Source organism: Podarcis gaigeae (assembly GCF_964106915.1).
Source record: "Podarcis gaigeae genome assembly, chromosome: 15".
Classification (NCBI taxonomy): Eukaryota; Metazoa; Chordata; class Lepidosauria; order Squamata; family Lacertidae; genus Podarcis; species Podarcis gaigeae.
The window spans coordinates 18,711,343-18,726,633 of NC_139692.1; the positions used below are offsets into that span (position 1 = coordinate 18,711,343).

At 49.6% G+C, this 15,291-nt stretch overlaps 1 protein-coding gene across 4 annotated transcripts in view; it reads left to right on the plus strand.

Annotated features, from left to right (window-relative positions):
• Positions 1–12,456: 12,456 nt before the first annotated feature.
• ZBTB16 (zinc finger and BTB domain containing 16) overlaps positions 12,457–15,291 on the plus strand; it is a 190,948-nt gene continuing 188,113 nt past the window's right edge. Inside the window, exon 1 of one of the 4 annotated variants that reach the window (XM_083714002.1) lies at positions 12,457–12,642. The gene's annotated coding sequence lies outside the window, so the exon portion shown is untranslated. Of the gene's footprint in view, positions 12,643–12,955; positions 13,084–13,734; positions 14,020–14,249; positions 14,976–15,291 lie in introns of those variants that run through there. The other 3 variants (XM_083714003.1, XM_083714004.1, XM_083714005.1) reach the window with 3 other exon arrangements.

Here is a 15,291-nt window from a genome sequence, read left to right on the forward strand (position 1 = left end):
TGCTCTTCTCAGAGTAGACTCATTGACATTAATGCACATGACTAACGTAGTAGGTCTGCTTTGGGTGGAACTTAGTTGAATACAATCCTTAGATTTCAACTGAAGGTAGAGAAATACTTTGGTAAACAAAGATGCTCCCACCTAGCTTTTGTCTATCCAGCCAAATAGGAGAGATATAAATAGTAAAGTTGTTGTTGTTGTTGTTTGGAACAGGAACTATGGCATCATCTGATGCAATGTGTGCATCTTTTCAAGATCCACAATAGATACACACGAGAACAGGATGGCAACACCCTCTGTGCCCATTGCATTGCTTTCAAAAGGTGGCTTGCAGAACTGACTATGTACCTGGACTCATATTTCCAACCAGTCACATTCCATAAGTTCCATTTTTGTGTGGCTGAAGTTAGATAGGGACCAAGGGCATTTGCAATCCTGCTGTCAGGCGGCAGAGGAACCAACCGCCACAGCAGTTTGCCAGGAATGGAAAAGATAAGCAAAAGTCCTTACCATCTGCTTTTTATTCAATATTTACAGAGAGAGGCTTGGGAATGCAGCCTTTTGGAATAATGGCATTGTCCCAAGTAAATCTCCACCTCCCTTTTCTCCCACTTCCTCATTCGTCAACAGCACCACCCCCTCTATGGTTGCCACTTAGGGCCATCTGTCTTTGAGCTCTTTGCTCTCCTACTTTTAAGGCTTGCCAGGTTCTGGGAGATGGAGGGTCTGGAATGCTTTCTAGTGATAATGTGTCAGCCAGCTGCTCCGACTCTGCCTCCTCCTCCCCCATTATTTCCCCACTTTCCCCCTCATCTGCCTCTGAGCTGTGACCTCCCTCAAACCCCCGTTGTAAGTCTGAACTGTCTTCTTCTTCTCTGGAAGGGTCAGGCTGGGGAGGAGGTCTCCTCCATTCCTCCTCTGCCCAGTCCCTGACACCTGCATGGTGCTGGTTGACCAAGAGGAACTGAGACCTGCAGCTGAATGTCTGGGAGTCTAAAGGGGCTTCACACTGTACTCTGGACTGGGGTGGTGAGGAGTCAGTCACAAATTTTCTAGGGGGAGCACATTCCAGAGCCAAGGTGTGAAAGGCCTGTCCATACTTCACTACCAAGTGTCCAATTCTCATCATGAAAGAGTGGGATGTGAGCACAACAAATAAATAACCCAGATTTCCACTGGGATGACAAAGACTGCTTCATCTGAACTGGATGAGGTATCTCTAATGCTCTGAATTTTTTGAAGTCTGGGAAATTTGCCAACGGTCCTGCTGTACAAATATCATCAGAAGTCACAGCAACCTGTTTCCAGTTTCCAGACAGATAAGATAGCAAGAACTTGTTGCACCTCCTGCAAATATTCAAGAAATAAAATTGGTTAATAAATAGCTTGGCAGCCAGCCTGCAACAGCGAGGTGTGGCTCCATAATTAGACTTGCAACATCTCCTCAGTTCTTCTTTGTTCAGTTTGTACTTCACAGGGTGGGGATTTGAGGGCCAGTTTCCTGTCAGTACACGATGGCTCCTGTATTTCAGTCATCTAGGTCAGCATGGAACAGGATCAGATGTCTGAACAAGGTGTGCATTTTCACTGGGAGCCAATGGAGGTCAAGTAATTTGTTACTTGAGGCTTGCTGAGCTAGGGGTCTTCAAGTGAAGCATGAGCAAAGGCTTCTTGTGATGCAGTTTCTTTGTAGATATTTGTAGAAGGGGAGGGAAAGAACCATTTGAGTCTACTCATAGGCTGGATCTACATTGATCTGAAAAACGCTATTTAAAAATTTCTCATTGGCAACAGATTGCTGCTCTACAGAGCCCTCTGGTGTCACATTTTTATAACACATTTTTAACTTTATAACACACCAGTGTAGATAACACCATAAACACACATGACACCTTAAGATGAAGAATGCCAGGGACAGATAGGAGTCTGAAGGGTGGACAGAGGAGGAAGGAGGAGGGGGCAGATATTTGTGGGGTTCTGTGCCTTCCCTGAGGCAGAAGAAAGGGGCTGGGCAGTCAGAGACGGGAGAATGGGAAGCAGGGAATCCTCATCCAAGCCCCCAAGGTGGATTCTCAGCAACAGCTGGAATGAGTGGCTTGCGGTGGTCATGAGCAAAGCAGGGCAAGGCTTTCATGTTGTCACTTCCATTTCCTTGCAGCTTTGGTACTTAGCAAGGGCCACCCAAAAAGGCATTGAGGGCCACATGCAGGCTGCAGGCTTTGTGTTGGACCACCCTGTGCTAGATCTTTAGAAATAGATTTCTGTGAAATCTTGGCTTAGTCAATGTTGTCAGATAATGCAGCTACCAGGAGCAAGCCAGCAGTAAATCACACCATGCAAGTTGGTGTTCACTCTTTATTAGCAAAAATGTGTTCTGCACAGGAGTGCCAAACCTAATAAGCACAGAAATTCATCTCCGGTAGGTCTGGCTCCCATAAAACAGTTGCTGAGACTGAAGGTCCCTGCCTCCCCCTAGCTGCCTAAGTCCCCTCCTCTTCAGGGTCTATCCCAATCAGAGACTGAGCCTGTGTGTCACCAATCTCTCCTTCACCCTTTCTATGCCTCTTCTGGTTCTGGGAGCAATCAGGGAGGGGAGGTTGTTGCAGCAGGAGGGGGAGACACTTGTGACTCTTCACCAAATGACTCATCTCTGCCTCTTGGCCTCTCTCCTCTTCCTCTTCCACTTCAGCTTCTGCCTCCGATTCTGTACTTCTCTCTACAAAAAACTCTCCCAGCTCACTAAGCCCTGTTTCCTCCTTAGCTCCTGACACCTTCTCTTCCCAATCTTCTTCCTCCCCTCCTATGACCACTCATCGTTATCCCACCACCACTCCCCGTGCTCTGAATCTTCTTCCCTTGGTAGTTCCTCAGCTGGTTCCTCCCACCATTCATCTGAGTCCAACCAGTCCATGACAGCAGGTAAGACCGGTGGGCTATTGATCCGCCCCCAAATAACAGCAAGCTCTCACATCCACTTCTTGTGAACTGCATCAGTGAGCTATTTAACTGGTAGTGTGAGTAATAATGGCATCGGGGTCTCAGTGAGGACTAGTGTGATGTCATGGTTAGAATATCAGACTAAGATGGTGAAGGCCCAGGTTCAAATGCTCACTTATCTATGGAGATCCCTGTGGGATCTTAGGTGACCAGTATCTCTCAGCCTGACCTACCTCACATCCTTATTGTTAGGATAAAGGGTTGGGGAAATCTTGAACTCTTTGGAAGAAAGGTGGTATGTTACTATAATAATAAATGTCCATGCTGATAAAGACTGAGTGGACAATGCAAGTACCAGTTTAAATGCCCAATTTTCTTCCTTTCTCCTTAGTGGGCATCTTTCACCATGCAGATTACCAGATTACTCTTCCCCCAAAACACCCCCCCAAATGTTATCTTCCAAAACGATTTCATCAATGATGTTTCTGACGACTCATTTAGGAGTGAGCACACCCCCTCTCCATTTATCTTGCTCTTTCTGCCTCTGAGCTATTTTTAATTAAAATAAATTATTCTTACATTTTTAATTGATTCCACTTCTTTCTTGCAGACTTCCCATTGGGTTGGACTTCTCCATTTACAAGGGAGGCACACACACCATGACACAATTCATGTGGTGCCACAGCAGCCCCTTGATACTACGCAAAATTTATCCACGATTTGGTAAAATGTCAAACCTTTTAGGCTAAAGAGATGAGAAGGGAAATGGAAGGTGGCAGTGGGGTGGGGAGACAAAATAAATAATTATGCAGCAAATTGAGCAAAAAACACCCTCCAAACAAACCCGGCGCTTATTAAGACATCAAGAGCAGTGCTTGTTACTTCTGGCTTCAGTTCTCCTGAGTACAAAGGACGGCTTCTAAATATAGGCGTTGAAGAGATGATTAGGTCATAGGCTGCTAGAGAAGACATTTTAATGCAATTACAAACCAAACCATGCATTGTCACAAGGAAAGGGAAAGGGAAACATGACAGCAGAGAGCCTGGGTGCCCATTTCTCAGCACTATAAAAGTCTGCCTTCCATAGCTGAGTCACCGTTGGTAATATTTTCTTCTTCTGAGCTCTTGGAGTGGGGCAAGGAGCAGGGATAAAGTCTTGGAATGTGGGCCGGCTGGCCTTGGCTGTCAAAGTGATCCTGAGTCACAGCTTACAAAGGACCTCCAAGTGTTTGCAAGCTTAGGGCTGTAAGCTACAAATGACCTTATTGTTGTCACCCACACTTTTCCTGATATATTCTCCAGCATTTCACAGGCAGCTCCCATCATCCCTGACCGCAGGCTGGCTGTGCTGGTTTGCAGGTGTGTGATGAGGATTGCAGTCTGGTTGTAGTCTAGAGGGCATCAGCTCGGGAAAGGCTGCCTTAAACATTAGAACCTCACCAGGTCCTCTCCTGCTACATAGCCTCCACCCACCTAGCTCAATACTGCCTGCACTGATTGGCAGAAGAGTTTTAGGCAGAGGACATTCCCAGCCCTACCTGGAGAAGTGGGAGATTGAAATTGGGGTCTTCTGCATGGAAGGGACCTCCTGTTTCTCTTCCCATGTTGTGATGTATGGAAGTGAGAGCTGGACCATAAAGAAGGCTGATCACCGAAGAATTGATGCTTTTGAATTATGGTGCTGGAGGAGACTCTTGAGAGTCCCGTGGACTGCAAGAAGATCAAACCTATCCATTCTTAATGAAATCAGCCCCGAGTGCTCACTGGAAGGACAGATCCTGAAGCTGAGGCTCCAATACTTTGGCCACCTCAGGAGAAGAGAAGACTCCCTGGAAAAAACCCTGATTCTGGGAAAGATGGAGGGCACAAGGAGAAGGGGACGACAGAGGACGAGATGGTTGGACAGTGTTCTCGAAGCTACCAGCATGAGTTTGACCAAACTGCGGGAGGCGGTGGAAGACAGGAGTGCCTGGCGTACTCTGGTCCATGGGGTCACGAAGAGTCGGACACGACTAAATGATTAAACAACAACATACAGCTGTTAAAAGAAAAATGAGCCCACAGTGGGGAGAAGGCAGCCAGAGATGCTTCAAGACAAGTATAGGAATCTGAAGCGCAATCCTAAATACAGTTACTTGAGAGTAAGCCCCACTCAATGGGGCTCCTTTCTAAGTATGTGTGCTTGGACCTTGGTTGTAAATTGATGATAGATTAGGGGGCACGGCACCAGGGTCCGCCTGCCCATGAGGAGGACAAGAGCAGCTAGCTGCCTCAGGTGGCAGAATCCAATGGTGTGGCAACATGCCACAGGCAACATGCCCACCGCTGCCACCAGGGTAATGCAGTGGCAGCTTCTGGCAAGATCTCACAAGATCTTGCAGAACTCTCACGTGAGCTCGCTGAACTCCCAGTAAGGGCATCCCTGGTTTGGTGGGTGGGGTGCTAAAGGCAAAACCTTCCCATTTAGCCTCAGGTGGCAAAATGAGACAGGCAGCTCCTGCAGGTGAGACTATCCCACCAATAGGAGACAGAATTACATTCTTGCTATCCTAAAAAGGCAGAGATTCAGTCAGAGGAAGAGTCATCGGGTATGAACGCCTTTGTACGTTATAGGTTTGGAGGCTGTTATCCAGAGTTAACTCCCAGTCTAGATGAAAGAGGGATTTCAAGGAGTCTAATTACACCCACTAGAGGAGGGGTGGGAACCCTCAGGCCTTGGGGGCCAAATATAACCTTCCACACTTCTCTATCTGGCCCCAGACCACACCCCTCACTGGACTTTCTTCACTCCTTCCTCGAATGTCTTCACCTGGCTGGGATGTGTCCTCAAATTCTGATAATGGTTCTTGCTTGCCTGGATGAAGGGCAGTGTTTGTGTGCAGAAACCCCAGCCTACTGTGCAAAATGGAAAATGACATTTGCTTCCATGCCTCTGGCACCGCCCATCAATATGTGGCCCTCGGAAGACTGCCTGGAGGGGAACATGGCTCTTGGGATGACTACAGGGATTCTAGACATCTGTTTGGCTTATTGCAAGTGGTGTGGGGTTCTCTTCCCCCTGAGAGTGTTTTGCACAGCCTAGGGGTTGATGTGAGATCCCCACTTCTGCCTTGGAGGCTGTGGGGGTCAGGTGCCTGCCCTCCCAGCAGAGAAGGCTGAGCTCCAGTAGGCAAAAGCAGAGGACCATCCTTTCCCCCCGACACTGTCTGGCCTGTTGGAAGATTGATGTGGAAGTGTTTGCATTCAGGCTGGCTTCCTCTGGAAATCACCGACTGTGTGAAACAAACATACAATCAAACAAAAACCACTTTTGTACGTTCACATTGTACATATACACAAACAAAGGTTAAATGCACCAGTGAGTTAACTTTCAGCAGGGACTTAGCTATGGGGTTTCCATTACTGCTAATGGGACTCATGCAGCTTAATTTTATGCGTGCAGCAGTAAAAATGGCCCCCTTAGCTACAAAATTTCAGCTCTGAGTTCCAGCCTTTTGAAAGTTAGTAGGTAAGCAAAACTCCTCACTGTCATGCTATTTGCCTTGTGCTTGGGCTGTAGTCCTCTTCATCAGGCCCTCTTTTCAACATCTAATAAATGGGGAGGGGCTTCTCCCATGCATGCTTACTTGCAAGTAATTCCCATTGAGTTCAACAGTGTGTTTAGTAGGGAAAAGGCTGGCTGTTTCCTGTTTTGCCTACCACTTCCAAACCTGTCCTAGTCATTGGGTAAGATGCAGTGACATCACAGAATGCTCACTAATGTTCTAATGTTAAGGAGAAAGATGTGATCCGAGGGAGGGGAGCAAGAAATGAGGAGAGGGGTGTGTCACCCATGGCAGCTGCTCAAAAAACCCAAATGTGCCCATGGGTCTTAAAAGTTGGGAATCAGCAAGCTTCACCACGTCTCTGCTCACCCCTAACTCCATGTCATTTATAAGCAACTTTACAGGTAGTGGTCAGCCTAGTACTGATCCTTGGGGAACCTCATTTCTTGCATCTCTCTATTTGGAGAACTGTCAGTTGGTTTCTGATCTGTTCTTTGCTTCTTCTTCTTTAATCAATCACTGAACCATAAGAGGACCTCTTCTATTCCTCAAAAATAAAATAAAAATCACCTCTGATGACGTTGGCACTTACATCAGGGCTTTTTTCCCAGCAAGAACTCACCAGAACTCAGTTCCGGCACCTCTCAGGTGTGCACCATTGCCATGATTAGACAACAAGGGAGGTCTTCATGGTGAATTCCAGCATCTCTTTTGCTAGAAAAATAGCACTGGTTCTCACCATCTCCAGAGCTTAAAACCCAGGGAAGAATATACTTCAAAACCTCAGGTACCCAGATCCAATAAGGTTCACCAATATTTTGAATTTAGCCCAGGCCACAACACAGGTGCACATATGTTCTGTGTGGCTCGCCCCTGTCTCAATTCCTTATCTGCAGAATGTGCAGCTCAGCATTTCAATATGGATCTAATAACCTCCGTGCCTCCACCTTTTGTGAGGGTTTTGATATCAGGCCGTCCATGCAAAATGAGTGCCAACCTCATCTGTCCCCAGCATACATTAAACCCCATTATAATTATAAACACACTTTCCTTCTGCAGATTACATTCACCCCGGTGACGAGCCTCGGGGCATCTCCATTCTTAAATGTGTTTCTTATTTTCCTATCTTAACTGGCTGTAATATCAGTTCACATCCTATTTGTACCATGTAAGGGTGGGGGGAGAGTGGAAGCGAGTGATTTCTTATGAAGAGAGAGATCTCTTACTCTAATTTGGAAACCTTTTTTTTTTTCTAGCATGCTTGTGCACACTTTAAAGAGTAGACCCAAGGCAGGGTGTCCATCCCTTCTCTCCCCACTTTGATTCATCTGTACACATAAGGAAACTTGTGGGATTTGTTAGTTTGGTTGAATGAATGGTGTAAATATTATCAAAATGTAAACTCAGGGGGCATAAGCCAGGAGTACAAGTCATAGGTGCTGAAAATAACCAGCCACCAGATGTACTCTAGAAGGGGATTCCAAGCTGGAATGCAAGTCAGCCTGAAGCTGGGGAACACCCCCACCTGAGGCCCTGGAGAGGTGCTGCCAGCCAGTGTAGGGAGTACTGAGCTAAATGGACCAATGGTCTGACTTTCTGCTCATCACAGCCTCCATCGCAGCCTCTCTCTATTCTGAGAAGCAGATTTGTTCACCCAACAGACACTGTTTCCCCTTTCTCTCCCCCCCCCCGCCCTGCTGCTGCCCCCCATTTCATCGTAATCTTGCAATTTCCCATCCTTGTCCTCTCTATAAAGGCCAGCAGTAAATCTTTGCTCTCAGCTTTTCATGGTCATTCTATGACACCAGAAAATGCCCTGCCAGCCCTATATAAGTCCTGCTTGTTTGTTGAGCTGGGACTTTAGAAATAAATAATAAAACCTTATCAGAAGAGGGGTTTTGTATGTGTATGTACAAGCAGCTCCAATTCCTGTCTAATCAGAGCTTCCTCCAGCCAACCCTGAGGGCCTTTCTCTATCCTGCCTCTTACAGGATTGGTCATAGGAACCAAGGAAGCTTAAAACAGAAACACTTCAAGGCCCTGAGCCTGATATTCCATGGGCCAAAGAGAGTCAAGGAAGCTTCCTTAAATCAAACCAGATGGTTGGTGCATCTAGTTCAACATTGTCTACACTGACTTGCAGCTCCTCTGCAGGGTTTCAGGCAGATCTCACCCCAGCCCTCCCTGAAGATGCTATCTGGGCCTGAACCTGGAACCTTCCTCATGCATAACAGGTGCTCTGCCTCTGAATGATGGCCTCCTTTTGAGCTCCTCAGGGCAAGACTTCAGGGAAGAAGGCCACAGCCCCACTCAGCAGCAGGCCAATGGACAAGAGCTGTGTTAGAAACTGTGATATGGCAGCGAGGAGCTAAATGGTATCTTGTTGTCGTTTAGTTGTGTCCGACTCTTCGTGACCCCATGGACCAGAGCACGCCAGGCACTCCTGTCTTCCACTGCCTCCCGCAGTTTGGTCAAACTCATGTTCGTAGCTTCAAGAACACTATCCAACCATCTCGTCCTCTGTCATCCCCTTCTCCTTGCGCCCTCCATTTCCCCCAGCATCAGGGTCTTTTCCAGGGAGTCTTCTCTTCTCATGAGGTGGCCAAAGTATTGGAGCCTCAGCTTCAGGATCTGTCCTTCCAGTGAGCACTCAGGGCTGATTTCCTTCAGAATGGATAGGTTTGATCTTCTTGCAGTACATGGGACTCTCAAGAGTCTCCTCCAGCACCATAATTCAAAAGCATCAATTCTTCTGTGATCAGCCTTTTTTATGGTCCAGCTCTCACTTCATACATTACTACTGGGAAAACCATAGCTTTAACTATATGGAGTTTATGGGCGCAACAACAGAATGTCTAGGTGCAACTTTTTTGTAACAAGAATACAAGTCCTTCCCCTGCCCATAATATTTTTAAGAGGGTCTCTTCTCCAGTCTTCAGAAAGTAGCTGGAAGTGGGGAGGCAGGAAAATGTCTTCCTTTCCTTCCACTCTGCAGTTTTAATCTGAAATCTTAGGGCACAGTACTGTGCCCAGAGCTCAGAATCTGCTTGCACTAATCAAATTCCCCGTCACAAACTGCACCTAGAACAATGGGCATTTTGAACACTGTAGTAGGGATGAATTGCCACATTCTGAAGTAAGTGACCTAATATATAATATCATCTACAGGGTGGCGGCATAAGACAAATGGTTCATACTTGGCCTGGATAGCTCAGTTGGTTAGAGCTTGGGGCTGATCATTCCAAGGTTGCAGGTTTGATCCCCAAATGGAACAGCTGCATAATCCTGCCTTGCAGGGGGGTTTGGACCAGGTGATCCTCAGGGTCTCTTTCAACTCTACAGTTCTACGATTCTATTACAGTGGTACCTCGGGTTACAGGCACTTCAGGTTACAGACTCTGCTAACCCAGAAATAATACCTTGGGTTAAGAACTTTGCTTCAGGATGAGAACAGAAATTGTGCCGCGGTGGTGCGGCAACAGAGGGAGGCCCCGTTAGCTAAAGTGGTACCTCATGTTAAGAACAGTTTCAGGTTAAGAATGGACCTCCAGAATGATTTAAGTTCTTAACCCGAGGTACCACTGTATATTAAAACTCACTGTATTCTATATGCAAACAAGCATGATTAGCTTTGTTTGTCAGCATGAATTTGCTGCCAAGGAGTGTGGTGGAGTCTCCTTCTTTGGAGGTCTTTAAGCAGAGGCTTGACAACCATATGTCAGGAGTGCTCTGATGGTGTTTCCTGCTTGGCAGGGGGTTGGACTCGATGGCCCTTGTGGTCTCTTCCAACTCTATGATTCTATGATTCTATAATACTCCTGTCTAAACTTACCTAACTTTGCTAATTGACCATTTTAACAGCAAACAGGACATGGGGCTGTGCAATGACTGTGAACCGCACCCCCCCCCCCGACATTACCCCGAGTTCCTCCCTGTTCCCATCTTTATAAGAAGAGCTTCTGGATCAGGCCATTGGACCAGTTCTCACACCCAGATGCAAGGGGATAAGTGGCAAGCAGGTTCTGAACGCAAGAGCACTCTTCCCGCCAATTCTTTCTCAGGAACATTACTGCCTCTGGCAGTGGGAGGGAGCAGGGCCCAGCCTCCGTCATGCCTAGAAGCCATCAGTAGCCTTATCCCCCATGAATTTGTCCAACCCTCTCTCAAAGCGATCCAAGTTTACCATTGATGCTTCCAGTGGGAGTGAGTTCTTTAGTTCAGCTGCTACAGGCTGTATGAAGAAGTACTTAAAAAAAAAATCTGTCCTGAATCTTCCTACATTCAGCTTCGTGTCCACAAGTTCGAGTGTCGGTCACTTTCATGCTGTTGAAGAGGATTCTTGCATCCCAAACTGTCATATTGGCATTCAAAACTCAGGTGCCAGGGCTGGCTCAGTTCCAAGCTTCCAAACAGTATGCCCACACTGATACCCCTCTCCACCTTCCCTCTGTCTAACCAACTGATTAACTAAAGCTTAAGATGTAGAGAGCTAACTGTGCATTTTCCCTGTTTTGGCAAAATTGCTCCTACAACAGCCAAGAGAAAGAAGCAAACTGGACGAGCAGCTTTCTTGGAAGGAACTTGAAAATTGTTCTTTTTCCATTTCTCGCTTGCTCAGTCTGTCATGGGGACTAAGCTGTTGGCCCTCCCTTCTCAATTGCATTTTTCAGACTTCTGAGAAGTGGGGGACATCAGCGGCACTGTAAATTGAAAGTAGAGGTTCCCCTGTGCTCTTTACTCCTGCTTTTACAGCGTGTAGGAGTCAGGAAGAGCAGGACCCAGAGGGAGTCCACCTGCTGCTTCTCTGTATGAGTCTCTGGCCAGGACAGAGCATGCAGAGACACTCCCAGTGAGTGAGCATAGCAAGAGAGCAGCTTCAGTGGCATCAGCAGCTGTGTATATTTGCAACCCGTTACCAGTCCTCCGAAAGCACAAAGATATGTTGGACCCCCCCCCCACTCCATTTGGAATTACTGGTTCTAAGAGGATGGACTGTGTGTGAATTATTTAACCCTCTCACTTCTGCAGCTACTCATTCCCCGCCCTGAAATCCTGGACAGCCACTGCCACTCAGTGTTGAGCTACATGTGCCATTGGCCTGGCTCAGTAATACGGCAGCTTCCTATAACCCGGACTGAAAAAAAGACACCCCCCCCCCCAATTTTGTAGCGCATGAAAACCCTCTCGAGTTTCAGGACATTTTGACTTGTGAAGTCACCATCCCAGCCACTCTTCCCACCATTGTCCTCCCCCACTCCTCGTTTCATTTAAGAATTTTTAATGATGGTGATGGTGATTTATATCCCGCCCATCTGGTTTTATTAGCAACTGCTGCGTGGATCTACCTGGGCGTGCGAACTACAGTGGTACCTCGGGTTACATACGCTTCAGGTTACAGACACTTCAGGTTACAGACTCCGCTAACCCAGAAATAGTGCTTCAGGTTAAGAACTTTGCTTCAGGATGAGAACAGAAATTGTGCTCCGGCGGCGCGGCCGCAGCGGGAGGCCCCAGTAGCTCAAGTGGTGCTTCAGGTTAAGAACAGTTTCAGGTTAAGAACGGACCTCCGGAACGAATTAAGTACTTAACCTGAGGTACCACTATAGTCCGTGTGTAGCGGGGAGACGCCGAGGACTGGCGAGGAGCGAAGAATCCCCTTCGTGCCTCGCAGACGGCAGAACACTGGATGGGTGCGGAGGACGGAGAGTCTTTGTCTTAATTTTGGATGCGTGGTGGCAAAGCGCACGCGTTTTCTTGTTTTAACCTGGGGCGTGTGTGTTGCGGTGCGGACGGGGGCGTCCAGCTGGGGCTCGCGAGTTTGTGCAGCAGCAGGTAGCAGCAGGGAGGCGGAGTGGAGAGAGGAAGGAGGGGGGCTTTTATCCCTCCCCCTCCGCCCCTCCCGTAGGCGTCTGCTACCGCCGCCTCCATATTTGATCCGGGCAGAGGGAGAGCGCTGTCCAGCAGCAGCAGCAGCAGCAGCAGCAGCCCTCGGGAGCCCCTATGGCGCGCGCGCGCGCGTGTTCCGCGCGTATTTTCCGGATCGGCCTTTCCAGTAAACCCAGCGCAACTTTCTGGGGCTGCCCCTCTGAGCGCACCGGGTTGTCAATCCGGAATTCCACCCACCAACCCACCCAGAAGAAGGTGCGGCGAGTTACAACAGGTCCGCGCTGTGTAATACTGTGCTTGAAACGGTCCTGTTCCTTTAGTTACTGCCCCGAAAACATCTGGTCACAGATGGACTGGATCAAAGGGAGCTGGGCATGTTGTGGGAGGGGGCTCATTTTAATCCTACTAGCCCCCCCCCGGATCATGTGGACCGCTTCTCTGCCGTCCCCATGCGCACGGCGTTTCCACGGGTCGAATCCCAATCCGGAGTCCCTAGGAGCGCATCAGGAAGCGTGTGCGTCGGTTGGTGGCGAACCTTGTCTGGGTCCTGAGTTGAAGTCTCTCTCTCTCTCTCTCCTCTCTCTCTCTCTGTGTGTGTGTGCGTGTGTGTGTGGTGACGGAAAGTGGGTTAAGCGCACGAGCGATTGGGTTGTATCTGTAACATCAAGATTCATTTGACTCAAGGGACTGAAAAGAAATCCTCGGGGAGGAACTGGTAAGTGGGCTAAAAAAAGAGTGCATCTGAGCACGTGCGGAGCGCCCCTGCCGTGCACCCTCGCTTTAGGGAATATTTCCATCAGAATGCAGGCCAGACATTCAATTCCACCGCTGAAGCATCGGCGCCTCTCCATTCTCAAGGCAACCCTGTCCAAATATCGGGGCAGCTTCTTCCACTATGTCCCGGCAGTCCACCGTGCCGTCGTCAGCCAACGGGTTCTTCTGCACGCGAGAACCGCGTATGGTGCAGGCAGACTAGCACTTAGGCAGCCACTCGAGGTGTAAGCAAGCCCCGTTGCCCTCCTTGGCAGCAGCAGCTCCTCCCCTTCCGCGCCTCCAAAAGCCGTCGAACAGGCTGAAATTCAACAGGGGTCCCCTCTCCTCCCCTCCCTCGCTCCCTGTTGAATTTTCTCGCGTGACGCGGGCGCAACTCTTGAGCGCCGGACTCTTGGTCCCGCGCGTAGCCAATAGTCCAGCTGCAACCAGAGCAGCAGAGGCGTCTTTGGCAGCTAGGGGTCAGGCCATCCCCGACTTGGTCGTGCGGCCCCGGCGTCCGGCTCCGTGCGCTGGCTGGCCGTGGCTGGGCCGGGTCCGGGCGCTGCGCCGCGCGCGGCCGCTTGTGGGCAGGAGCCGTCGGTGCCAGCAGTCAAGATGGTGCCTGGCTGGGGCTTCGCAGGGGAGGAGAGCAGGGGGCGGCCCCGACGCGCCTCGCCAGCCGTGGCAACGTCAGGCAGCCGCTGGTGATTTGCTAGCCGCGCCGCCGAGCGCAGCTAGAGAGCCTGAGAGCGGGCGCTGCGAACTCGCCTGACGCGCCGGCGATGCTGTTCCTCCGGCCGCCGCCGCCGCCGCTCCTCCGCCACTGCCGCCTCCTCCTCCTGCCTCCGCCGCCGCTGCTTCTTTAGCAGCACGCAAGAGTTCCGCGGTGCAGAGCCCGGTAAGTCTCCGCGAGTGGGACCGAGCCAAAAACTTGCTCCTTGGGCTGGCGTGCGCAATTACGCACGGGGCAAGCGACGACCCCCGAGGGCTCCTGCACAAAACTTGGGGTGGGGGAAGAGAAAAAGTGCCCCAAGGAAGGGTCTTTTTTGTTGTGGTGGTTGATGGCGTTTTTCTTTTTCTTCCTCCTTCCTTCCCATTCTTTGGAGAGGGGAACATAGGGGGGAGGGTTGTCAGTTCGAGACACTTTGCAGGTCACCTGGGGAGCGCGCCGCAAGTTTTTCGGGGCATTTATTCTTTTTCTTGGGGAGCGGAGTGGCGTGCGAGCGCAGGACAGTGGCCGAAGTCGTGGAGCGTGTGAGCCTGGCTGGACTACGGCACGCGAAGAAGCAGCATTTGCGCGCCCGGGGACAATAGATATAAAATAAATTATTATTTTTTAAAGGCCGAGAAGGAAGGAAAAAAGGATTAAAAGGGCAAGGAAATCCCTTATGTCAATAAAATAATCATTTGACGTTAGAAAGCACAAGGAGATTGTGGACTGTGCGCTCCTACGCAGTTGCAAAGGGAACAGCATCCCGTGCAAGAGAGTAGAATATTTGGGGTTTCCTGTTCGAGTGGGGGATACCAACTTGCTCTTCTTCGGGGGGAAGCGGGGCGGTTGCACTTTGCTCCAACCTTGCTATCTTTGGGGATGGTGCAAAGGTCGGGGTGCGCGGTGAGCGCCGGCAGTTGCGCGTGTTGGTTGTGCGCGGAGGCTGCCGAGGGCGTGCGCCGTCCGGGGTATGTGAGCCCTGCGTTCCTCATCCTCGTGCCTGGCGGAACAGGGCTCTGCTCGAGGACACGTATTTTGGGGGCGGTCATATGCGTTTGCAGGGCCATCGGAAGCAACTGTTGGTCAAAATAGTTGGAGGTTGCTCAAAGCGAATTATTTGGAGAAGGGGCACGGACGAACAGGTCAGTTACCCCAACATCAGAATTGCACCTTGTTTTTAAATGCGTGCGTGGTGTGGGGATTGAGGGCCTCCGCCTGCGCGCCGCAACCGGCGCAAAGGGCGCCAGCGAACAACGAGGCTAAAACAACACAGACCTCGGATTTTCGGACTTCTTTTGCTTCCAGCCTCAAAGGAGTTTTGACTTCCAATTTGATGGACGCCCGCGGATTCACCCCCCTCCAAGCCCAATTCAAGTGCTTGCTTGGTGGGAAGTATATATCTCCTCGATCTCAGTTCTGAAAAATAAATGTACACTCTCCCGGCTTAACTGTATTATG